Here is a 26,124-nt window from a genome sequence, read left to right as displayed (position 1 = left end):
ACACACAGCACTCAGTTAGTGTCGAGGGCACCAGAGCGGGGCATCGCGGTATGGGCAAGATAGACGGATTAGCAGTACAGTCGATCGCAACAGTCAGTTGAAACTTCCTGGCAGATTAGAACTGTGCCCGTACTAGAACTGTGACTTGCAAACTGGTCCTTGGGGCAAACCTCTTACCGACTGAGCAGTCCAATCACGACTCACGATCCGCCCTCAGATTTACATTTCTACCAGTTCCTCCCTCTTCGTTTCCAAACTTCGCAGAAGCTCTCCTGCATAACCTGCTGGAAAAGAACTTGCGGTCTAACGCTAAGTCTAAATTTTCCAGGAAGTTCCAAAAGAGCACACGCAGCTCTGCAGGGTGAAATACACTGAAGCGCCAAAGAAACTGGTATAGGAATGCGTATTCAAACACAGAGATATGTAAATAGGCAGAACACGGCGCTGCGGTCGGCAAAGTCAATATGAGACAAGTGTCTGGCGCAGTTGTTAGATCGGTTACTGCTGCTACAATGGCAGGTTATCAAGATTTAAGTGGGTCTGAACATGGTTTTATAGTCGGTGTACGAGCGATGGATCACAGCATCTCCGACGTAGCGATGAAGTGGGGATTTTCCCATACGACCCTTTCACGAGTGTACCGTGAATATCAGAAATCGGGTAAAACATCAAATCTCCGACATCACTGCGGCCGGAAACAGAACCTGCAAGAACGGGACCATCGACGACTAAAGTGAATCGTTCAACGTGAGAGAAGTGCAACGCTTCAGCAAACTGCTACAGATTTCAGTGCTAGACCATCCAGAAGTGTCAAAGTGCGGACCATTCAACGAAACAACGCCGATATGGGCTTTCGGAGCCGAAGAAAAAAGCTTTACACCTCGCCTGGGCCCGTCAACACCCACATTGGACTGTTGAAGACTGGAAACTGGGAACATGTTGCTTGGTCGGACGAGTCTCGTCTCAAACTTTATTGAGCGGATGGAAGTGTACGGGTATGGAGACAACCTCATGAATCTATGGACCCTGCATGTTAGCATGGGACTGTTCAAGCTGGTGAAGGTTCTGTAATGATGTGGGGCGTGTGCAGTTGAAGTGACGTCTAAATATGAGTCTGACAGATTTTGGTCACCTGCATCCATTCATGTCCATTGTGCATTCCGAAGGACTTGGGCAATTCCAGCAGGACAATGAGACAACTCACACGTCCATAATTGCTACAGAATGGCTCCAGGAACATTCTTCTGAGTTTAAACACTTCCGCTGGCCACCAAATTTCCCATACATGAACATCATTGAGCGTATCTGGGAGGCCTCGCAAAGTGCTGTTTAGGAGAGATCTCCACCCTCTCGTATTCTTACGGATTTGTGGACAGCCTTGCAGTGTTAATGGTGTCAATTCCCTCCAGCACTACTTCAGAGATTAGTCGAATCCATGCCACGTCGTGTTGCGGCATTACTGCGTACTCGCCGACGACCTACACGATATTAGGCAGGTGTACCAGTTTCTTTGGCGCTGCAGTGTATTTAGTCTGGAGTCAACACCTACGCTGTAGCTAGTCATTTCTCTGCAGTTTCCTTTTTGGTCAAATGTTCGAGCGGAGCAAAAATAAGACTCACAACGAAGAGTGAGAAATCAACAAATGAGAAAAAAACTGACCAACGAGAGGTATAGTTTTACAAAAAAAGGGTTGATTTGCTTAAAGGTAATAATGGTAATTAAGAAAAAATAATTAGTGGTTTACGAGAAAACTGAAATATTTCAGTAACAGCTATCCTAGATATGTAAATGAAGTGCCAAAATCTTCATGTCTTCAAGGCCTAGATACTATGCGTAAAAAATTGCAGTGTTTTGATATTCGATTTTTATAATGGTTTCCTCCGAATTAAGTTCCAAATTTAGGTTACTTCGAGAACAGTAGACACTAGGAAGACAAAGGAGTTTTAAAAATTTGGACGTTCAAGGTGTAACTATTCCGCGCAGAAGAAGTTACATTAGTGCGACATTCATCTATAAATATGGTTTCCTTCGAATCAAGTACCAATTTCAGGACATTCAAAGAATAGAAGAGGGTAGGAAAACAAATGAGGTGTCAATAAGTTCATGCTTTCTGAACAAATCCCGAAAATAAAATGATTAAAATATCAATCAAATGTTTTACAGAAAGATTCTTCTGAATTTAAGAAATAAAAGAGGTTATGCAAACATCTTAAGAGCCTTTGAATTATTCTCGAAATCATGTACAGGAAATGAGGTATCTCAAATGTTTCTCTAATCTGTTTTATCTCTTACTTTTGGACAAATATCTTCACAAAACATTTTCCGTTGTTTTTTTTTTTTCATTTGCCTGAGTGTTAATCCAACAAGGCATGGAGGAAAGCGTCTCTGAAAAATAGAAATTAGGAGTGAGGTATCTCACTGAAGTGCATCTGTGTGAAGGGCTCGTGAGTCGTATCTCAGTAGTTCAGAAGATAAAAGTATTTCCAGTGAAAGGCAAGATGCTGGATTCCAGTTCCAGTCCGGCACGCAGTTACAACCTTCCACAAAGCTTAGAAACATCGTAAACTCCTCTGCAGAGTAAAAAACCCGTTCTGGTATCAGGTACTTAGATGATCCGTCCACAGTTCATTTATGCAGTGACGTTTCACACGCCATCTTCACTCAAAGGGATAAACAATTAAAAAGTTAATTACGTCATAGTTACAGCCATGTCACTACAGACAAATTTAGCCGACAAATTATTTATTTTTTGTCAACAACGCTGTTTTTTGTGTAAACGAATTTATGAAGAAGAAGTTAACCAATAACATAAAAAATACTGGTACACTTTATAATTTTATTTATTGGTGTTGCTTCACAAGTCACTGTCTACACTAAATTACACACCCACCCATCCCCTCCCCCTCCCCCCCTCCCGACCACCTACACACACACACACACACACACACACACACACACACACACACACACAAGATTGACGATACTTCTGCTTTTGTATTACCTTCTTCTTGTTCTACCATCTCTCTACATAAAGAATCTGTGTAAGGACGCCTCCACATGTGAGCGAGTGTTGAGCTCAGGGCAGTGGAAGGAGGTTAGTGTATTATCAGTCGCAAATCTTGAGCGTTAGATTTTACATAGCGGTGCACTATATTTTGATTGTGTGCTTTAGAATGACATAGGTGTTTGTTACAAATGTATGTTAATCTTTCAGTAGTCCCTGCACTGTGTAATGAAACAAAACGAGATTTCCCCCTGAACTCTGGTAGAAACAACTACACCATTGGCAAGGAAATTTCAAGCACCGAGGGGACGCCTGTCAGACTCTCTTTGGTGGAAGGCGATAAGAAGAATGAAAGCAGGACAGTCACAAACTGAAAAGGCCAGATGGCTTAATATAAATCGTTCTGTTGTTTTTCGGGTGTGGCGACACTATATATAGACTGTAACTGAATACAGGGGCATTTCATTTGTCCGTGCTCATGTAGAATACCGCAGATCGGTGTGTGATCCTTACCAGATAGGATTGACGGAGTACACCGAAAAAGTTGTAAGAAGGGCAGCACGTTTTGTATTGTCGCGAAATAGGGGAGAGAGTGTCACTGAAATGATACAGGATTTGGGATGGACTTCATTAAAACAAAGGCGTTTTTCCTTGCGCAGCAATCTTCTCTTAAAATTCCAATCAACAAATTTCTGCTCCTAATGTGAAAATATTTTGTTGACACCGACCTACATAGGAAGAAGCGATCACCATCATAAAATAAAGGATATCAGATCTCTTACGGAAAGATATAGGTATTCGTTCTTTTTTCGCGCTACACGAGATTGGAGTAATTGAAAATTGTGAAGGTTGTTGGATGAACCATCTGCCGGACAGTTAAATGTGATTTTCAGAGTATCCATGTAGATGTAGAAGAGTAAATGACGAGTAATGTTACATTAGTCAGTTGTTGACAATCACTACTACTGTGTTGTATCATATTCCTCGGTGACGATTAAATAATGCTACCAAATGGGTCTTTCATTATTGATTGACACATGTTACATGTATTGTCTCCGGAAAAAAGAAGCGTAACTTTTTGTAAATGCGAAAGTAATAATGATGGTAATATGTATGGAACCAATAAAACATAATACCACTACTGGAGTGGAAGAACGTCGGACATTGTCTATACGCTTCAGTTACATGAAAGAAATAAAAGTAATAGAAACGGTGTAATAATAATAGTTGCTGCTGAAGGTTGCAAGCTGTTGCAGAAGCCAACACTAATTAAGAAAAACATAATAAGAATAAGCAGCAAACAAAAGCAAGAAGAGAGGGAAAATAAAGAAAACGAATAAAAGGAAAATAAATGAACGAAAGCTAACGAGTAAGAAGAACAGGAAAGGGGAGATAGCGAAATGAAAAGGGGAGCGAGGTAATGAGGAAAAAATGAGGTTTTCACTGCTGGATAGGAGGAGCCGGTAGCGTGGCCTGCAGCGGCAGATTACTGGAGAGATAACACAAGGACTCCAGCTGCCTTTCAGTGCAGCCCAGCATTTGATTTCGCTTAGATTACTAGGTACTCCGTTCCACAGGCTTGTGACAGCATTAGAGAAGCAGTTACAGGAAGTCTTATTTCATGCAGGCGTACAAAGACTTTATCGCAATGTTGAGTGTATTTGCAGCTAGACGATAGACGTCTGTTGAAAGAAAATAGAGTTCTAAGGAGACACTCCAGTATCCGACACGCATGCAGCGTAGATACAGCACTAAACAGTTTGTACATTTTTTGGTGACTTGTTTTGCTTCTTCATAATAATCCCCCCTAACCTCTCTTTGAACTCAACAAACCTGATGGGACCCACCTCGGTGTTCACACGAAGGTCTTGGATCCTTCCATTTCTGGCACATACACAAACATCTAAACCAGCACCTACCGCTCCCTGTGTGGTATCTGTCCTATTCCTCTGACGATCAGCCCCTGTACCTTAGTAAACCCTATCTCATCAATTTAATAATTGTAAATAATAATTGTAAATGAATTTGTAATAATTGTAAATGAAACAAAAGAAAAATTTGGTGTAGGTATTAAAATCCATGGAGAAGAAATAAAAACTTTGAGGTTTGCCGATGACACAGTAATTCTGTCAGAGACAGCAAAGGACTTGGAAGAGCAGTTGAACGGAATGGACAGTGTCTTGAAAGGAGGATATAAGATGAACATCAACAAAAGCAAAACGAGGATAATGGAATGTAGTCGAATTAAATCTGGTAATGCTGAGGGAATTAGATTAGGAAATGAGACGCTTGAAGTAGTAAAGGAGTTTTGCTATTTGGGGAGAAAAATAACTGATGATGGTCGAAATAGAGAGGATGTAAAATGTAGACTGGCAATGGCAAGGAAAGTGTTTCTGAAGAAGAGAAATTTGTTAACATCGAGTATAGATTTAAGTGCCAGGAATTCGTTTCTGAAAGTATTTGTATGGAGTGTCGCCATGTATGAAAGTGAAACATGGACGATAAATAGTTTGGACAAGAAGAGACTAGAAGCTTTCGAAATGTGGTGCTACAAAAGAATTCTGAATCTTAGATGGGTAGATCACATAACTAATGAGGAGGTATTGTGTAGAATTGGGAAGAAGAGGAGTCTGTGACACAACTTGACAAGAAGAAGGGACCGGTTGGTAGGACATGTGCTGAGGCATCAAGGTACACAAATTTAGCATTGGAGAGCAGTGTGGAGGGTAAAAATCGTAGAGGGAGACCAAGAGATAATACACCAACCAGATTCAGAAGGATGTAGGTTGCAGTAAGTACTGGAAGATGAAGAAGCTTCCTCAGGATAGAGTAGCGTGGAGAGCTGCATCAAACCAGTCTCAGGACTGAAGACCACAACAACAAGAACAACAACAACAAATATTATATCTTTGTGTCCTTGACTTTGAGAGAGTATACGTGTATCTCCATATATGGAATTCCAATCTCCTTTCCAAACGTGAGATGTATACACTTCCTTAGAAACTATATCCATCTTATTGTACCCTTTCTATACAACTATCTATCCTACGTAACAATAAAGAACACTGGTTCCTGTTTCTTCTATCCACCTACAAGTGTGTACCAAGGCTCTGTCTTTTCTCCACATCTATTTATCCCCTACAAGATTTTTCTAACTCTGCCTCATGGGGTAAGGCTGTCGAGCTATCAGCTAGCTCACAGACAGACGCAACTAGTGTAGGCCACCTGCCAGGCAGCTCTATTGCACACCGTCTGCGCATGCTCTCACCTCTTAGCCTCCCCTGCCCGCGGCCGTGAGACCACAGCAGTACGCTAGTTTGGCTGCCTGACCGGCCGCGCTTCACATGTTCGCCTGTCGACCGTTGCCTGTGTCACCCGGCTGCCCACGGGTAGCATTCAAGTCTATAGAGATGATATGCCGGGACCCCACTCCTCCTGTCTAGCTCTAGTACAACGACAACACCGTCTTTCTAACCCTACACCCATCCCAGAAATTTCAACTATCTTTTCAGTTCAAACTCAACCAATTTACCGGCAGGTGCAGCCAGTGGCTCCTCAAGCTCAACCCGAGACTCAGGTAATAATTACAAGGCAAACAAACCGCAACACCGAGCACTCTGCCTTGCCTTCCGTAGCCATCGACCATCCACCACTAGGATCCTGTATCAGCTTGCTACTTTCCCCTCTTTCACATTGAGCCCATTCAGATTTCCTACATTTCCAGCAGACTTGGCGTCTTCCTTTCTACCGTTTCATCACTGTTCTGCATTTGTACCAACGAAACTTGAACAATCTCGCCTTACCATACCACAAAATCCTCCCAGAGATCTATCTGTGATTCTGGCATTAAAGGAATATTCATCTTCCTCTCCATGTCGAGGATCTTCCTCCCCCCCCCCCCCCCTCCCTTCCATCCTGTCGATATTTTCCACTCTTCGTATCCAAAGCTAGGTTTATGGTCCTTTTCCCAAACCCTTCCCTCTCACCCCATTTCCAAAACACTCTTCCTTTAACAACTCTCTTCACACACTACTCACTTCCAGCAAATATAGGAAAGTTTAATGCTCCGTTTCACAATCCTTAATGTAAATTGCCCGTAAATACCGAGTGATCAAAAAGTCAGTATAAATTTGAAAACTTAATAAACCACGGAATAATGTAGATAGAGAGGTAAAAATTGACACACATGCATGGAATGACATGAGGTTTTATTACAACCACCCCATATTGCTAGACGCATGAAAGATCCCTTGCGCGCGTCCTTTGGTGATGATCGTGTGCTCAGCCGCCACTTTCGTCCTGCTTGGCCTCCCAGGTCCCCAGACCTCGGTGCGTGCGATTATTGGCTTTGAGGTTACCTGAAGTCGCAAATGTATCGTGATCGACCGACATCTCTAGGTATGCTGAAAGACAACATCCGACGCCAATGCCTCACCATAACTCCGGACATGATTTACAGTACTGTTCACAACATTATTCCTCGACCACAGCTATGGTTGAGGAATGATGGTGGACATATTGAACATTTCCTGTACAGAACATCATCTTTGCTTTGTCTCACTTTGTTGTGATAATTATTGCTATTCTGATCAGATGAAGCGCTATCTGTCGGACATTGTTTGAACATTTGTATTTTTTTGGTTCTAATAAAGCCCCATGTCATTCCAAGCAGGTGTGTCAATTTGTACCCCTCTATCTACATTATACAGTGATTTATTCAGTCTTCAAATTTATACTGACTTTTTGATCACCCGGTATTTTATATTTTACTTTTTTTTTAGAATTCATGCTTTTATATTTCTTAACTGCCCTCAGTTGACGAACAGCAACGCACTGCTGCTCGCCCATAACGAATGATCAAGAAAATAGCAGTAAATCGCACTCATACAAAGGGAACTGAGAAGAAGTGTGTGGGAGGAGAACTTTTAAAGCTTCAGGCATAGCGAAGCATTGAAGTGTTTAGAGGATGGGTAACTAGACCTATTGCGTTATGTATTCGACTCTATACAGATTATGTGAGAGAACGTCCTTCCCTCCTAGTAGAAATTTATCGTAGATCTCTGGAGCAATGAACCGTTATAAGCGATTGGATAAAAGCGCAGGTGAGTCCCTTTTCCAAGAAGAGTCGTCCTGCAGATGCGCGTAACTATAGGCCTACAGTTATCGCCGACGTCAGCGTGATGTAGAGTTACCGAAAATTGTCGCCTAGACAGAAACACCTGCGGAGGATCGACTAGCAATTGACTCCTCACATAAGTAAAAATATAGGAGGATCCATCACTGTACTAGTAACTTATCAGCGAACAATCACTGGAAACATCCGTAAAAATTTAGGAATATGCGTTTGGAACTAACTACACTGGAATGACCACCAATATCAGGAAAAGCTGATGTCAGACTGTTCACCTTCGACCTTCGTAGCGGAGCGGTCAGTGCGATTGACTGCTTTGTGGAGGACCCGTCTTCGACTCCCGGCACTGCCTGGATTTTTCCTTGGTGGGAGGACTGAAATGGAGTCCGCTGAGGGTCGTGATGCACATAGAGGAGCTGTTTGACCAAGTAGTAGCGACTCCAGATCATGAACACTGATAACTGCTGGGGGAGTAGTGTCCAACATTCGTTGACGGAGGACGACACGGCTGTAGCTAGCTACCGATGGTCCCACCAGGGTCGGTAGACAGCTTATGTTTAGATGTCAGACTGTGGGAGAATTTCTTAAGTAACAGGTCCACAAAAGTGATAGCTCCAAACCCTCGCTCCATCTCTTCTTGAGTATTGCCGTTAATTTAGGACATACATCAGGTGGATTGAATAAAGCTGATAGACGCGATACAAAAACTGCGCCGCGTCTCATCACGGGTACATTTAGTAAGTGCGAGGCACTCACGGAGACCCCATCAGACTCCAATGTCAGAGGCTATTAAAGTGACAATGTGCTTCACGGTAAGGTTTCCTCTTAAATTTGCGAGAGCGTACGTTCCAAGAAGAGCCAGGCAAAGTATTATCCTCCCACATACATCTAGTGAAATGACCACGGCAGGGAAATCTGAGATATTCGATCTCATTCGGAGGCTTTCTGACGCACACTACTCATAAATGGGACAGGAAAGCGGAATATGATGGTATTAAAAAAATGGTTCAAATGGCTCTGAGCACTATGGGACTTAACATCTATGGTCATCAGTCCTCTACAAGTTAGAACTACTTAAACCTAACTAACCTAAGGACACCACACACATCAATGCCCGAGGCAGGATTCGAATCTGCGACCGTAGCGGTCACGCGGTTCCAGACTGAAGCGCCTGGAACCGCCCGGCCACATCGTCCGGCAATGATGGTATTACTCTCCATATGACTCTGTAATACGATTTGGCGATTACGGATGTTGAAGGTGGAGCTAAGGCTCTGGCTCCGTATAAGTTTACTTCTCGCCAATTATAACGATACTCCTGAAATAAATTTGGCTCCTGAAGAAACGTGCCTTACATCTGCAATCATTTTGAGACGTTGCCTACAGTTATTATTATTCGATATTGACGTATGGTCAACTATGAGCATAGGATACTGGCACCGTATCAAATTTGTGTTAAACATACAGGGTGTTACACAACTACTATTGCCGGCCGCGGTGGTCTCGAGATTCTAGGCTCGCAGTCCGGAACCGTGCGACTGCTACGGTCGCAGGTTCGAATCCTGCCTGGGGCATGGATGTGTGTGATGTCCTTAGGTTAGTTAGGCTTAAGTAGTTCTAAGTTCTAGGGGACTGATGACCACAGCAGTTGAGTCCCATAGTGCTCAGAGCCATTTGAACCAACTACTATTACAGGCTGCTAGAGGTTGTAAAGGGGACTTGGTAGATAAAGTTGTATTAAGGAACCAATGTCCGGAAATGTACCGTTTGGATGTAAACCGAATTTGAAGGTTGTGAAGCAGGACATTTCAAAATGATCCGATCTTCAGACTTACATCCAAACGGTACATTTCTCGATATGAATATCTTTTCGAAACTTTATCTACTGGGTCCCTTTTAGAGCTCCTAGTAGATTATAAAAGGAATTGTAAAACACACTGTATAAACGCCTTGTAACGAGTTTTCTTTGATACCTTATGGCATACAGCTTGCAAGTAATATCTCTTAGCCATAGTTTAATTCACTAGTAAATAAGAATTTCAATAATTTGGAGAAATAATTTTTACTTTGAGGAGTTCACATGAGGCTGTTCTGCTACGCCAAAGACGTTAATGCCTCCATTAACATTAAACTGAAATAGCTGTAATACAGCCCCGGAGATATGTCCAGCTAAGGTAACGAGATCGTCTTTTAAAGGGCAGGAAAGTGTTGAGTGTACAACCTCAGTTAGTACTGACAAAAGCACTGTATGGACGACGACGATAAAACGTTGCATTGTCGTATTATCCCTTTACGTAAACGCCCTTTTCATTCATGTTCTCTGTAACTGCTTCCTGTGGGAAATCAGGCAAACTGCATTAAGACGTTGCCCTTTTGCAGGTGCGACTCACTGCTGCAACCAGCGGAATGTTCTGGTGAAGGATCGATAGTAGGGAAACGTGGCGTCGAGATGCGCCTCAGCAACGGCGCATGTGTTACGAGTATACTGCGATGAAGCCACTACTCGCTTCTTTTCCTCTTCCAGTCACATCAGAAGATCGGGAAAACGCTTGTCTGTATTGAGGGCTTCTCTCGTCAGCGCGAAAAGACATTATAATGTCTGTGAAACACAGATATGAACTAACAGTCGCTTTTTCGAGGCTACTAGTGTTCTTGTATAACAAAGCGTATTAAAGCTCTCCCAGTTCACACTCTACATTCTTATAACCAATATAAAATCTGGACGCTGCTCCTTTAGAATGTTGTATTCAGTTCCAGCTTAAACGAACAGAGGCAGATTGTAAAATTTATGCTTGACAGGGGAATTTTTTGTATTTTCAGCTGCCTACAAAAATCTGCTACTGTAAAAGTAGTAAGATTAGAGTTTAATGTCTCTTCGACGAGGAGGTCGTTAGAGACGAAATAGAAGTTTGTATTCGGGAAGGAGGAGAGGAAATCCTTATCAAGAGAAGCATCCCGGTATTTGTCTTAAGCGATTTGGGTAAACTATGGAAAATCGAAATCTGGATTGAGTGAAGTCGGCTGCGGTTATATGGGAGGCAATATAACAGGGTTAGCTATTTGGCTATAGCCCGGGTGCGGCAGAGTATATTTCTAACCATTTTTCAATAAGTGGACTTTGCACTATATAGCACCTACTACAATAAAAAAATTGGTATTTGTGAAAACATAAAAAGAAATTTATATGAATTTGTTTCTAAAAGCCAAAGTTATTTGTCCACATCTAGCGCGGTCGAAGTCATATATAGCTAGTGTTGACTAGTAGTTAATTCACTTGCCGCGCGCGGAGTGGCCGCGCAGTTTGAGGCGTCATGTCGAGGACTGCGTGGTACCGCCGGAGGTTCGAGTCCTCCCTCGGGCAGGGGTGTCTGTGTTGTTCTCAGCATAAGTTAGTTTAAGTAGTGTGTAAGTCTAGGGACCGATCACCTGAGCAGTTTGCTCCCTTAGGAATTCACAACCATTGGACATTTAATGCATTTGCGGGCATTTTATGTGTACAGTTGGCAGCACCGACGTGAGATAAACTAAAGCGTGTTGTGTTAAGTTTATTCTTAATCAGTTGGTGGCAGTACCACATGTGTCACATTCTCTGAACAGACAATACTTCTTTTATTCATTTGATTGACTTCTGTAAAACAATTTTGTAGAGGTTCATTTTGTGTCAATTATTGGCAATTAATTGTGAGTTTAGTATGATGTTTTGCAAATATAGTGACCCATACAGCGGATTTATAAACAGCATTTTTAATGTAATATTAGGGAAGGAAAAGCCAGGTGAAGTCCCTCTGTATTAGGTACACCTCAAAGATGGATAAGTTTAACGGCTCTGAGCACTATGGGACTTAACATCTATGGTCATCAGTCCCATAGAACTTAGAACTACTTAAACCTAACTAACCTAAGGACATCACACAACACCCAGTCATCACGAGGCAGAGAAAATCCCTGACCCCGCCGGGAATCGAACCCGGGATCCCGGGCGTGGGAGCGAGAACGCTACCGCACGACCACGAGCTGCGGACCAAAGATGGATAACAGAACTGAGTGCACACCAAGCCAGATGTAGAGTCAGTCGCATCATGAGTGCCGAACAGAGCAGTAAGTCGAGGGCAAATTATCAGCCAGTAAAATTTGTATTGTGAGCTGCTGTGTCCAACTAGTAAACTGGCACTGTATCCTCAGATGTTCTGTTTTAATGATAAGAAGATGAGTATTTGCAGCAGTGAAGGTCTAGCTAAGCACTGGATGTCCGCAGCTCGTGTTCTAGGGGAGCTGGCACGGTAGCTCAGCGTGTTCGGTCAGAGGGTTAGCTGCCCTCTGTAATAATAAAACTGAGTTAATGGATCAACGACGAACTGAAACGGGTGTCTTACAACGTCCACCCCGAGCAGATGCAACGAACTAAAACGAACAAAATAAGACTATAAAAAAGGGGGGTGGGCTAGCGTTGCTCTGGATCACGGGGTCCCGGGTTCGATTCCCGGCCGGGTTGGGGATGTTCTCTCCACAGGGGGTGTATGTTTTCCTCATCATCATTTCTGATAGTGACTAGATTGGATTGTGAAAAGAAAATTGACTGTGTAAAATTGAGATTTTGTATGGGCGCAGATGACCGCCCAGGTGAGCGCCCCACAAACTAAACATCATCATCATAAGCACTGGATGGATGTTGCAATGTGTTTATGTTGCCAAAGTAAGACACAGTAAGCTTCATGATACCTTTCAAGATGCTGCACTAACAAAAAGAATGACCTTGCGGGAACTGCAGTGTAAAGAGGCTAAATGAAATTGGTAAGACTGCCGTTGAAGATACAACGTACTCGACGCAGTGTCTCACCACTTCAAAGTAATAACTGGACCTGTATATGCAGGGAGCAGCGTTTTTTTTTTTTCAATAAGTATCAAGCAATATTTCAAATTACTGTAAACGTATTGACTAATCCTCTTCATGTCTCTTGGTGTAGGCCCCTGATCCGCAACCATAGATCTGAACTTTAGCATCGTAACTATACACTTACAAGGAAAAAGTTATTTAGATGATTTTAAAGTGCCATATTAAGTTTTCGGTTCATTATACAAAATAATTTTCTTCGGTGTCTTATAGTAAAGTACGTTCACGTCTTAAAACAAATTAAGAGTCTTTGATTTGGTTGTTAATTGTGAATTAGTAACTGATTTATAAACCACATGGAAAATTGTTCGTAAATGTTATAAATGAAATTTCTTTCTTTATAACTGTTTTGCCAATTGTTTGTGTATCAACGTTCCTAGTAGCGTTGTTACGAGGGTTGCAACGTTCCATTTCCGTTATTTAGTGTGTAAAAGAAAAGCTTGGCAATAACTGCAGCTAATTGTCCTAATAGGATTGGCAACTGTTTCATGCCTATGACTGCCGCAAAATAGTAGTTTGTTTCTTGCATGTAAAGCCACGGCGAATTCACCCTCTTCCATAGTTTTATGATTCGGCACCTTCGGAATAACTGCTAAAAACGATGAATGTAAGATTCTATTTCTGCCGTTTGCTTCATTAATATAACTAGTCTAATTTTTTAATCCTAAGTAAAGGCAACACTAACAAGACGCAAAATATTTTCAAAGAAGCAATAAATGCACCCACAAAAAGTTTTTCATTACCATCAATTTCATGTTCGTTTCCCAAGAACAGCATAAAAATACATATGCAAAAATGAGTAGTTCGCAGCAAACTGTTACAGCGAACGGTTGTTTTTATTAAAGTAGATTCGTGTCGATGAATCTTCTGCCTGTGATGACAGGAACGTAAGCTCAATGAGGAGTGATTTTTGGAGTTTTAAAGACGAATTAAAGGAGTTGGACCAACAGGTGTGAAAGGGTAGACGTTAGAACATTTGAATTACGTAGATGACATGCAAAGACAAGACTTGACAAAATGAATAGAGAATCAGTATAGCAGTTACCGACTAATCCCTTCCGGATTGGGAATTTAATAAGCACGTTTGAATCAAATACTTGTTTCATTATCGAAAACCTTTCCTCGCCAGATTGCTGACATGCTAACGCTTGAAAGTAACAATAACCGACTAATATGTTGTCAACAGCTTATATTTCGTTTCAGGAGAGGAGGGAAGGATTATCCTATGCATTATCGCTGGAGATGAAATTACTGGAAGTGCGGGAGACGTGGAGAGGGCGATGGATCATTTACAGATCTGAAAGACGTCATCAGTCCATAGAGCACATGGGCTGAAAACAAGAAAAATTCCAAATGTTACCATTGGCTGGAAAAGTTATCGCATATTGATTTTATCGAATAGAGCATGACAATATATTCAGCTCGTTACGCACTAATGAGCAGCTGAAGTAGAGACACGTACCTTGTAGCGGTATGGTGTAGCACACTCTTTCGCGCTAATGACGACGGCAACTCTTCGTGGCCCTGGCTCCACGAGACAATGTAAGCCATCACCGTTCATCCAGCACTCACACAGATTAGTCGTAATTGAGTCTAAGGCGCGCACACCTTGCTCGAGAGGAGGAAAAAGAAAATTAAAGTTTAACGTTCCGTCGAAGACCATGCCATTAAAAACGAAGCAAAAGATCGGTCGAGAGAACGATAGGAAAGAAAATCAGCTGTGTCTTTTCAAATGAACCATTCCGATAGTTGCCTTAGCGATTTAGCGAAAACACACAAAACCAAAATCTGGAAGGCTCAACAAAGATTTGAGTCGCCATCCTTCCGAGCATAAGGCCAGTGTTTTACTACTTTGCCACTCACTCGGTATTTTGCTGGATGGTACCCCAAATTTGCTCTATAGAACTGAAGTGATGTGACGTAGGGATTCACGCAAACGCCACCATGTACATGATGTGCTCCTCAAATTGTTTAGGAGCAAGTTTGTTTTGCAATAGAAGAACAAGGACTGAGATTCTAAAACAAACCTTTAGCTTTCTTACATAGCCTTTGGCATATTAAGGATGTCGGAAACGCAGGGACTCATCGGCTTTTTGTCATTTTGAAAATTTGAGATTAATGGCATTACACTGAGGTGACAAAACTCATGGGACACCTCCTAATATCATCTCGGAGCTCCTTTTGCCCGGCGTAGTTCAGCTACTCGACGTGGCATCGACTCAACAAGTCATTGGAAGTCCGCTGCAGAAATACTGAGCTGTGCTGCCTCTATAGCCGCCCACTATTGCGAAAGTGTTGCCGGTGCAAGATTTTGTGTACGAACTGACCTCTCAATTATATCCCATAAAAGTTTCTTGCTATTCGTGTCACACAGTCTGGGTGCCCAAATAATTCTCTCGAACTGTCCAAAATTTTCTTCAAACCAAAGGCGAGCAATTGTGGCCCTGTAACATGGAGCATTGTCAGCCATAGAAATTCCATCATTGTTTTGGAAGCTGAAGTCTATGAATGGCTGCAAATGGTAGCCGAACATAACCATTTCCTATCAATGATTGGTTCAGTTGGACCACAGGACCCAGTCCATTCCATGTAAACACTGTCCACACCATTATGGAGCCACCACGAGCTTCAACAGTCTCTTGTTGTCAACTTAGGTCCATGGCTTCTTGGGGTCTGCGCCACACTTAAAACCTACAATCGGCTCTTACCAACTGAAATCGGCACTCGTCCGATCAGACCACGGTCTTCTAGTCACCTAGCATCCAACTGATATGGTCGTGAGCCCAGGAGAGGCGCTGCAGGCGATATTGGAATACTGAATTCCCTAATGATTTCTGAAATGGAATATCCCATGCATTTAGTTCTAACTACCATTCCGCGTTCAAAGTCTGTTATTTCCCGTCGTGAGGTCATAATCACGCCGGAAATCTTTCACATGAATCACCCGAGTGACAATGACCTTTACATAACTTGTGTAGGCGATGCTACCGCCATCTGTATATATATGCATATCGCTTTCGCATGACTATTGTCACCTCAGTTAGAATAAAGTTTTTGTGGCCGTTTGAATAGTGTATCACAATGTTTTACAGACACAACTAGATGATCTTGCTTGAAAGTACTTTGAAATCAACTTCAGGAACATAATACACTGATTCCAGACTCATTTTTTATAGTGACTCAAAATGATCAAGTTACTAATGTGACCCATCCTTTCCTGCACCCTTCATACGCACCTGTCAAGTGAAGTTATTTGAACATTATAAGGCTACGAAAGTCACGTGAACTTTATTTTCACAGGGATGAGGTAGACTAGCCTCAATTAGTCTGGCACACTGCATTCTTTTCCTACACGTGCAAACATTGTGGCACTCCTTTTGTGAAATTCTATCGCTGGCGAATTACATCACTGGCTCATGTTACTACAACGATTATTCCAGTCAGTGATGACACTCGACTCCCATCTTTCCCACGAATACTCACAAGAAGTATAACTGTTATCAAAATGGCACACGCTAACTATCGACTTCTATGAATACAGCCCTCTAAATGTAATTGTTGTCAATCCGGAACACCGATTTCAAATTCTTATTCCCTGTATCGCAGGATTGCAATATTGCAAAAGCTGCGCGGTGTAGCCGCGCGGTCTGGGGCACGTTTACACGGTTCTCGCGACTGCACGCGTCGGAGGTTCGAGGCCTCCCTTGGACATGGGTATGTGTGTTGTCCTTAGCGTAAGTTAAAGTTATATTAAGTAGTGTGAAAGCCTAAGGACAGATGACCTCAGCAGTTTGGTCCCATAGGAACTTACCACGAATTTCCAAAATATATAGTAAACACTGCTGGTCATTGCCAGCAACTGTACAATAATTTAATTCGATGAACGATTCAGGTACAGTCAATTGCAGTTGCAGCTCATGCAAAATTTTACCAATGGACTACAATAATTTTATAGTTAATAGTTTAACAATGCGAGGAATAAAATAAAATGAAGAAAAAATTGATAGTGGCAGCTGGAATCGAACCCAAGGCAACGAACTGCCAAGCAGTGTGCTTTACCATTGCCCCACGGCACCCGTACGTTAACTACTAAAAAATCCGTTGACCACTCCAATGGTTCAAATGGCTCTGAACACTAGGGGTCTTAAAAAAAAAGTTCAAATGGCTCTGAGCACTATGGGACTTAACTGCTGAGGTCATCAGTTCCGTAGAACTTAGAACTACTTAAACCTAACTAACCTATGGACATCACACACATCCACGCCCGAGGCAGGATTCGAACCTGCGACCGTGGCGGTCCGTTTCAATTTTATACCATATCAGGTAATTGGTACGAGGCACACGCGCCCACATTCTTTCTGTCACGTCACCTCCCCCCTCCCGCCATCCCCCCCCCCCTCCCCCCAACGGCAAATCTATCTACCCTCGTACCAAGTTTCACCCCAGAGGTGTGCACCTACTACTGTTTGTCCAGTCTCTTTTTGAGCTTACGGAGTCAACTACGTTCAACAGCTGCAAATAGTAAGTATTTATTCTTTACCAGATTCGAATGTAAATCGGCTATTCTTCTCCAGAAGATATTATAATGTAACATTGATAATAAATGGAAATATATTTTTCGAAACAAGTAAAGAATAAATGCTTAGCGTTCGAACAGTGGTAGGCGCGCAGAAAGTTGGCCAATCACCTCTGGGGCGAAAATTGGTACGAGGGTAGATGGATTTGCCGTTGGGGGGGGGGGGGGGGGGTTGGCGGGAGGGGGGAGGTGACGTGACAGGATTAATGTTTTCATGTTTGTCTTCCGGTACTGACAACCGGTGCGAGCATGTGCCTCGTACCAATTACCTGATATGGTATAAAATTGAAACGGAAATAACACGGATTCGGGAATCTGCACTATAGAGACAGTCACCTTAGGATACGGTACTTCTTTTTAGCAAAAAATATGAAATGAAATTAAGGCTTTTGTAACACAATGCAATGAGCAGAAGAAAAATGACATTTAAAAGATTTACTAAACACAAGTGATCGTGTCTCATGTTGCATGATGCACTTAAATATATGTACAATATCACTGTTATTAATCACGTAATCACCAGCTAGCAAAGAAAACACAACGACACTTCGTCAAACAATTACAGTTTCACAACTTTGGGATCGGTAATGGTGTAGAAATATACGAATAAAACAGAGAACAGTCAACATGAAGTCTTCCAAACAGTGTCGACTTTTAACGATTAATACTTGGAGGTCAAAAAAAAATGGTTCAAATGGCTCTGAGCACTATGCGACTTAACTTCTGAGGTCATCAGTCGCCTAGAACTTAGAACTAATTAAACCTAACTAACCTAAGAACATCACACACATCCATGCCCGAGGCAGGATTCGAACCTGCGACCGTAGCGGTCGCTCGGTTCCAGACTATAGCGCCCAGAACCGCACGGCCACTCCGGCCGGCACTTGGAGGTCAGAGGGAAATTATCGCTCCCTTATTGTAGCTAGTTTACAGACGGCTCATAACATTCTAATGTATGTAGGTCACCTCTTAATATTAAGATCTGTACACAAGTAGCCCGAGGTGCCTCCCCAAATTATCAGTATTGGCTCTTGAGCAAAAACGTTTGAGGAACACTGGATTATAGGTCTTGTGCTTAACTTTAAACTTATGATTAGATTTTGGACCTAGCTCTCGATTTTATGACATAAAAAACTAAAAACTTGGTGTTTCCATTCTCCTTGCAGAAAGGGATGAATAGAAACAGCAGTGTTAATCTTAGTATTTTTTCTGGTTATTGGTCTTTCGAGTGAATTGGGATATGTCTAAATATATTTTGGATCTAGGAGAACAAAACATAAAGTCTATTTGATTCAAAAAAGTTATATGAAATACAAAAACTAAAAATATTGTATGAACTGTGATTTTTTATTCTGTTTTTCAAATAAAAATTACTATATCTCTGACTGCTTTAACGTAACATTAAATTAATAAACTTGATTTGTTGTTAATACATAAAGTAACAGACTTCTCTGAGTCTAATTCGTACCCTCAAACGGAGCGGCTAGATTTTGAACACCGTCTCATTGACTAAAAAATGTCTCTTCATGTATTAAAATACATGTGCTTAATCGGCCTCCTTTTTTTTTTGAAAAAAAACAGCATAACTTTTCTTTGTAAACACCAAATTTTACAGACATACAATCTTGATGGTTGTCTACATTTCTCCATTTACTCTAGTGACAGCATAATATCATGGGTTGAGAACAGTGCTAAGTGGGTTTCCACTTCTATCAATTTCTTGGCCTTTTTCTTAAGAAACACCGATGATTACTGTTTCTATTCACCCCAAAAATTCCGAAAAGCAATCCTACATTTTCAGTTAACCGAAATACAAGAGACATTAAATTATACTTTAAAACCGAACTTTTGGGTAATGATATGGAACTCTAAATTTTCTTACCATGTACATAAAATAAAGAATTTTAGATTGGTACCTACAGATAAATTTAGAAGCAGGCAAATTCAGTATGACATCCGATGTTTGTCATAAAGTGAACAGAAATTCAATGACACTGTCGCCAACTTTGAAATTCATAAATTCTCTGTTATATTTGTTCTCAACAAACCTAAACAGACAAATCATTGAATTATATTCTCATTTGTATTCTGACACTGTAGTATAGAACTTTTTTTGGAAGTTTCGATTCTATTCACTTCGCTGTTTCTATTCACCCCATTTTCGGTATAGAAGGAGACAGGGGGTGTTGTGTCGTCGGTAGAGAAGCAGTAACACCAAAGCATGACGCTCTGGAGAGCTCAGTGATTTCAAACGAGGACTAGCCACTGGATGACACCTCAGTAACAGACCCATCAGGGACATGTCAGTTCTTCCAAAACTGCTCAAGTCCACTGTTGGTGATGTGTCTGTGAAATAAAAATGCAAAGGAACAACTACACCCAAACTTAGACCAGGCAGATCTCATGTACTGACTGAAATAGACCGTCGTACATTGCTGCCGGAAATTGTAAAAAAATCGCATAAAATCGTGAGGTCCAAAGTGCTATCAGCAGTCTAGCTAGCACGATGATTGTGCGCACAGAGTTGAAAAGAATGGCTACAGTGGTTGAGCTGTTCCTCATAAGCGAAAAGCGACGCTTGAGGTAGCGTAAAGGCCGACGCCACTGAACAGTGGGTGACTGGAAACGAATGATCTGGAGTAAAGAATTACGATACATCCTGTGGTAATCCGATGGAAGGCTATGGGTTCAGTGACTGCCTGGAGAACGTTAGCTGCCATTATGTGTAATGCCAACGGTGAAGTACGGAGAAATTGGAGATACAGTACGGGCGTGTTTCTCCTGGTTAGGGTGTCGTCCGCTTATTGCTCTTAAGAAAACTTTAAATGAAGAACGATATAAACAGATTCTACAGCATTGTGTAGTGCGTGCGATAGAGGAACAGTTCGGAGAAGATGAGTGTATCATCATAAGAATGCATCCAGTCACAAAACAGTATCTGTAAGGTAACTGCGATCAATAACATTTCTGAAATGGGCTGGCGTGCCCGGAGTACAGACATGGTGCCACTAGAACACCGGATCAGTTAGAACGTCAAATTCGCTTCAGACCCCAGCGTCCAGAACTATTACCTTGTCTAGTTTTCGGTCTTGGGGAAGAATGGGCAGCCATTCCTCCACAGACATTCAGGCACTCCACTGAAGGTGGGCAAGTAGTCATAAAAGCGAAGGGTGCACACAACCCGTATTAATTAATAGGTGTCTGGATACATTTGATTGGATAAGTATCGTGCTCGTGGGTCATGGCTTTTCTAGAGTCCCAAAAAGTGCTATGTAGAAATCAACATTGTATCCGCTATGACTCTTCGTCAGAACCCAGCATCCTCCGTTCACGTGATACGACAGACAGAAGATAGTGAAGCTCAAACTGACGCCGTATATGCTGACTTACAGAAAGTCTACTATACAATTCTGAACCGTGCACATGAGTATTCGAAGAAATACGTGGCTGGATTAAAGACTTCGCAGCAAACGGAACACAATATGTCGTTCATAAAGTGCGAGTATCGCCAGAAGCAAAGGTAGCGGCAAGCTCACCTCAGAGTAGTGCGATGGAGCCTGTGCTACTCACAATGCATACGAAGTGAACGAAACAATTTCGTAGGTTGGTGACGGAGATTTTCTGAGTGTTTCGACGTAAGGAATCTGTGGCTTCCCGTGGCTCGTTATGGAGTAATTGCATTCGTCTGATATCTTACCTCCATTTATCTTTATACCTACAGTCGAGTGAAAAATCTGTAAATGTCGAAGGCACGAGCTGTGTCTTTGGAAACAAACTCGTTCCATTAACTCACATTACTTGCTATTGACAGGACTAAAGCTCACTTTACTCTTTGCCCTCAAGTTTTCATTCAGTACTGCTCGGTACAATAGCCTCGGTTTTTTTCCGATAGAGTTAGTTGTGCGTTAACAGTGAAACACGGCAGTACGGACAGGTTTGCAGATGACGAGCTGGCCCATACTGAACGACGTGTATGAGTTCACTGAATTCACTGCAATTTCGGCACAACGCCGCTGTTTTCAGCTAGCTATTGCCGCGTCCAAGGGTTGTTATATTTCTCTGATTGGTGACTGAATACTAAAGGATTTTGCACTATTGTGAAGGTATTTTCACAGAAGCAAACCCAATACATCGTGAGTACCTTATCACTTTGTAGCGAACAGCCGGAGACCATGGATTCCTTAAACTAAAATCCTCTAAAATATCCCTGAAGAAACACGGATAAATTGTCGTTGACGTTTGGTGTCGCCTTGAATAAAGAAGTTGGGGGATAATTTCAGTAGGTCAATAAAGCTGTGTAGAGCGATATGACATAGTAAGAAAATTACTGAGTACTGGAGAGAGACTTAAGGTTCGTCAGAATCTGATAGTATTATTAGCAGCTTATTCTAAACATAAGTACGGTTTGCATATCAGTTGCTTTATTTCCTACTGCGTATCGTTACAAAAATAAATAAATAAATAAATAAATAAATAAATAAAATGAAAAATAAAAAAAATGTTCAAATGTGTGTGAAATCTTGTTGGACTCAACTGCTAAGGTCATCAGTCCCTAAAGTTACACACTACTTAACCTAAATTATCCTAAGGACAAACACACACATCCATGTCCGAGGGAGGACTCGAACCTCCGCCGGGACCAGCCGCACAGTCCATGACTGCAGCGTCTAAAACCTCTCGGCTAATCCCGCGTTGCGTATCGTTACCAAAGGACAGCAACTTACGTTGCAAACCTCTTCGGGTGAGGCAGCAAATGAGGTCTATTAAATCATCGTTCTGGAGTGCGGAAGCAGTTTCGAATCTGTCTGCCTGTCACCAATTTGATTAGCCGCGGATCTCGAGATGCTCTCGGCACTGGAAGGCCGGCACTGGAAGAGTGTACCTCCAGGCCATTACGTTCACATTAACCCGCTCTAAACTGTTCTCCGACTCGCAACTGCAATGTGTAATAGCAGGGCCGTGAAGCGCGAAATTCAGTTTGCGAGATGAGTCAACGCCATCTTGGCGGGTTATTTAGGTGCTAGTGAAGAATATCATCTTCCACTCCTTTCTCATTTCTCTCCTAACTTTTGTCAACAGCTAGCACACTCTTGTGTAATAATTTAGGTATCATCGTACCCATTTACTGCTTAATAAACATACACCGCCTAAGTGACTCACACAAAAGCCGTAGTCGGATGTCAGTGTAACTTTGTATATGTAAACATCATCGGCGTCTATGTAAATGATTAGAGCTGCAGTTCTCTGTGACACGTAGAACGGCCACCAGAGGGCGTGAAGGTTTTTCGTGTTTAGTGCTGCTGCCAGGGCTGTGGGGTATATAAGGGAAGTGAAAAGCGTCAGATGTCCACTGAAACCACTTCCTCCCCAACACCCAATGTGACTTTTGACTTTCCTTCTCTCCTGGGAACCAACTCCTACGCCTCACTCAACTCCACTCCGTCCAGCTTAACTCCCGTCGCTCCGCCATTTTTGTCTCCCTCGACTTCGAAAAGGCCTACAGCAGTGTCTGGCATCCCGGTCTGCTGTTTAAACTCCAGACCTACGCCCTTCCTGTCAACTACGTCTGTCTGATTGCATCCTTCCTCTCCTGCCGCCCCTCTTACGTTACCATCCATAACGCCGATTCCTGTACCTTCTAACCTTCTTCAGGTGTGCCCCAGGGCTCTGTCCTCTCCCCTCTCCTCTACCTCCTGTATACGCCAGATATGCCCCAACCCCCCCCCCCCCCTCCAGTACACCTCCTGCAGTATGCCGATGATACCGCATTCCTTGCCCTCGCTCCTACCCTCCAATGGTCCCAACGCCTTCTCCAGAATTACCTTGACCTTTTGGCCACATGGTGTAACCATGTGGCTCGTGAAAATTAATCCTTCCAAGACTCAGGCAATCATCGTAGGTCGTACCACTCGCTCCTTCCAGCTCCTTGATTTCTCCCCATCCTGTCCACCTCTCCCCCACCCTCATCTACCTTGGCCTCACCTACCTTGACCATCACCTCACCTCGACCCTCATTTCCACTCTATCCAATCCAAAGTCCACAACTGCCTCCGACTCCTCAAACTCCTCTCTGGCCGGACATGGGGGTTGAATCCCTCTACCATCCTCCACAACTACAAATCCTTAATCCGTCCCATCCTGTGTTATACCAGTTCCGCCTGGATATCCGCCCCCCCCCCCACCTCGCAAATTCTGTAAGTTCCACCAATTCCTCGAGCGCCATGCACTCTGCCTCGCCTTCTGTATACGCCTCCCGTCCGCCATGCTGATCCTCTACAACTTTCTCCCATCTGCTCCTATTCCTCGAACATATCCAAATACTCTGTACCTCCTGCTGCCTTGATCCTCCTTGTCCCCTGGTTGCTCCTCTCCTCTCCAACCCCGCCCTCTGCCGCGCCTTCACTGTTGTGTCCCCCCTACCATCTATTTCTACACCCTTCATCTCCTTTCCCAAGGTGTCTTCCATCAACTCCCCCTCCCGGATGATGTCCTCTCTCCCTCCATTTATCCCTCATATCAACTCTGATTCTCACCTCCTCCTCCTTTCCTCTCTCCTTCCCCCCCCTTCCACCCTGTTTTCCCCACCTACCCTCTCTCTGCCTCCCTTCTCTCCCCAGAGTCCTTTCTGCTCTCCCCTCCACAGCCTTTCCCACTCCTTCTCGTGTCTGCCCAGCCCCCTCTTTTCTATGTCCCCTCCCTCCATCGGTTCCTCCCTTTTTCTTGTCCTCTCCTCCCCCCTTTCTTCCGTCATAGGTCCGGATCCTCCCCCCCCCCCCCCTCCCCATCTGCTGCCGTGTCACCTGTATAGTGCTGTTATAAACGAGTGTTCAGTGTTGTGTATCCCTTGTCAGTGTTGCGAACAGCTGCCATAGTGTCGCTAGTTATGTTTTTTATCTCATGCGAACAGAAACTAGACTGACGCCGTGGTTTTTAATTGTGCCTGACTAATTCTTCATCCGCATCGTCACCACAGTGTTTTTATATTTTAAATTCCACCCCTTACCGCCATTTTACAGTTTTTTACCATGTCACCGTTTTATCACCTGTTTTTCTTGTTTGTTTCTATTCTCATTACGTTTTTAATTTTTCTGTAGGCTGTAGAGATGCATATTACACTGCTGGCCAGTGGATTTCAATTCACCCCCCCCCCTTGGGGGGGGGGGGGGCGGGGTGAATTGAAATCCAATAAAGAAAAAAAAAGTCAGATGTCGAGTGATCACTGTGGAGGATACGGAGATGCCGCCTACTTCTGTGAGGCAGCGTTGTTAGCAGCAGATAGAGCTTGAAACGCGCCTCATTGTGGGTCTCCACTTCCCAAGCTGGTCAACTGTGCAATATCCACATTGGTGGGGGATTCGGATGTGACAGTAGCGCGATGTTGGAGCTGTTATTAGAAGAAGTTTAGCACTCGTTCTGTCAGTCTGTTTTACTTTAATCATTTTTCTCCACAACCACATTTCAAAAGTGTAGGAGAATTTTTCCTCATTCTTTTGGACTGGACATGATTCAGTGCCATACAGTATTACACTCCAGATGAAACACTTGGCGAATCACTTACTTAGTTCCATTAGATTTCCTTTTTATTTCATGAAGACTTTCATTTATTCAAACTATTTTTGATCCATAGAAATTGTACTTTTAACTCCTCTCACACAGTTTCCAATATTTTTCGTTGCTGTGAAGTCCACAGCCGTGATAAGTTTCTTGAATGATGTCAACCTACCGCTCTGGCTGTTATTGTTAGGACTAACCGATTCTTTGATTTTATATTATTTACTATCACGTAGTTTCGTTATTGAAGCCATTCCAGGTGTCTGCAAAACATACCGAATATTAAAAAATTAAAATACTAAATATAAAGCAACCGTTGGCTGTTTTCTCGGCAGTATAAAAATAGAGCTCACAAAATACAATCCGTTAAACGCACGTACTTGGGTCACAGTCAACTTACTTGTCTGCATCACACAACTGTAGAAGCAGAATGTGGTTGGCCTGATACACAATAAAATTAAACACGAATTAAGTTTAGTTAAAAATGGTAAATATGTAATAAGGGAGAACATCATACAATAAATTATATGATGCTCTCCATTATTCTATAGTTATTTACCCTACCTTCCAAACGATCTTACGTGTTGTTGTCTGTCTGAGATAGAACCACTGTCTTCGGCAAACGTTAATGTTTTTATTTCTCCCACTTTAAGTTTAATAACTTTTCCAAATTTGTTTTTACATTTCTTTACTGCTTGCTCAGTGTACAAGTCGGGTAAAATGGGGAGGGGCTGCAATCCTGTCTCACTCCTTTCTCAGTTAGTAGCGGCCTTTCCTGTTGATTTCAGTCTGGTTTCTGTGCAAGCTGCAGAGAACCTTTCGTTTCCAGTCTTTTATACCCAATAATTACAGAATTCGCGACAGTGTATACCAGTCAACACAGTCAAAAGCTTTCCTCTAAATCTTCAAATACTATAACAGTGGGTTTGTCTCTCTTCAGCCTGTTTTCTAAGATATGCGGTATGACCAA

General features: G+C 42.6%; 1 protein-coding gene across 1 annotated transcript in view; it reads right to left on the bottom strand.

The window, feature by feature from the left end:
* Nucleotides 1–26,124, bottom strand: part of LOC126298052 (misshapen-like kinase 1) — a 1,491,768-nt gene that overhangs the window by 492,273 nt on the left and 973,371 nt on the right. The gene's annotated exons all lie outside the window — the stretch shown is intronic.

This window comes from Schistocerca gregaria, chromosome X (assembly GCF_023897955.1).
Source record: "Schistocerca gregaria isolate iqSchGreg1 chromosome X, iqSchGreg1.2, whole genome shotgun sequence".
In the NCBI taxonomy this organism is placed as follows: Eukaryota; Metazoa; Arthropoda; class Insecta; order Orthoptera; family Acrididae; genus Schistocerca; species Schistocerca gregaria.
The sequence above is the reverse complement of the archived record's forward strand: the minus strand, read 5'-3'. Positions and strand labels throughout refer to the sequence as shown.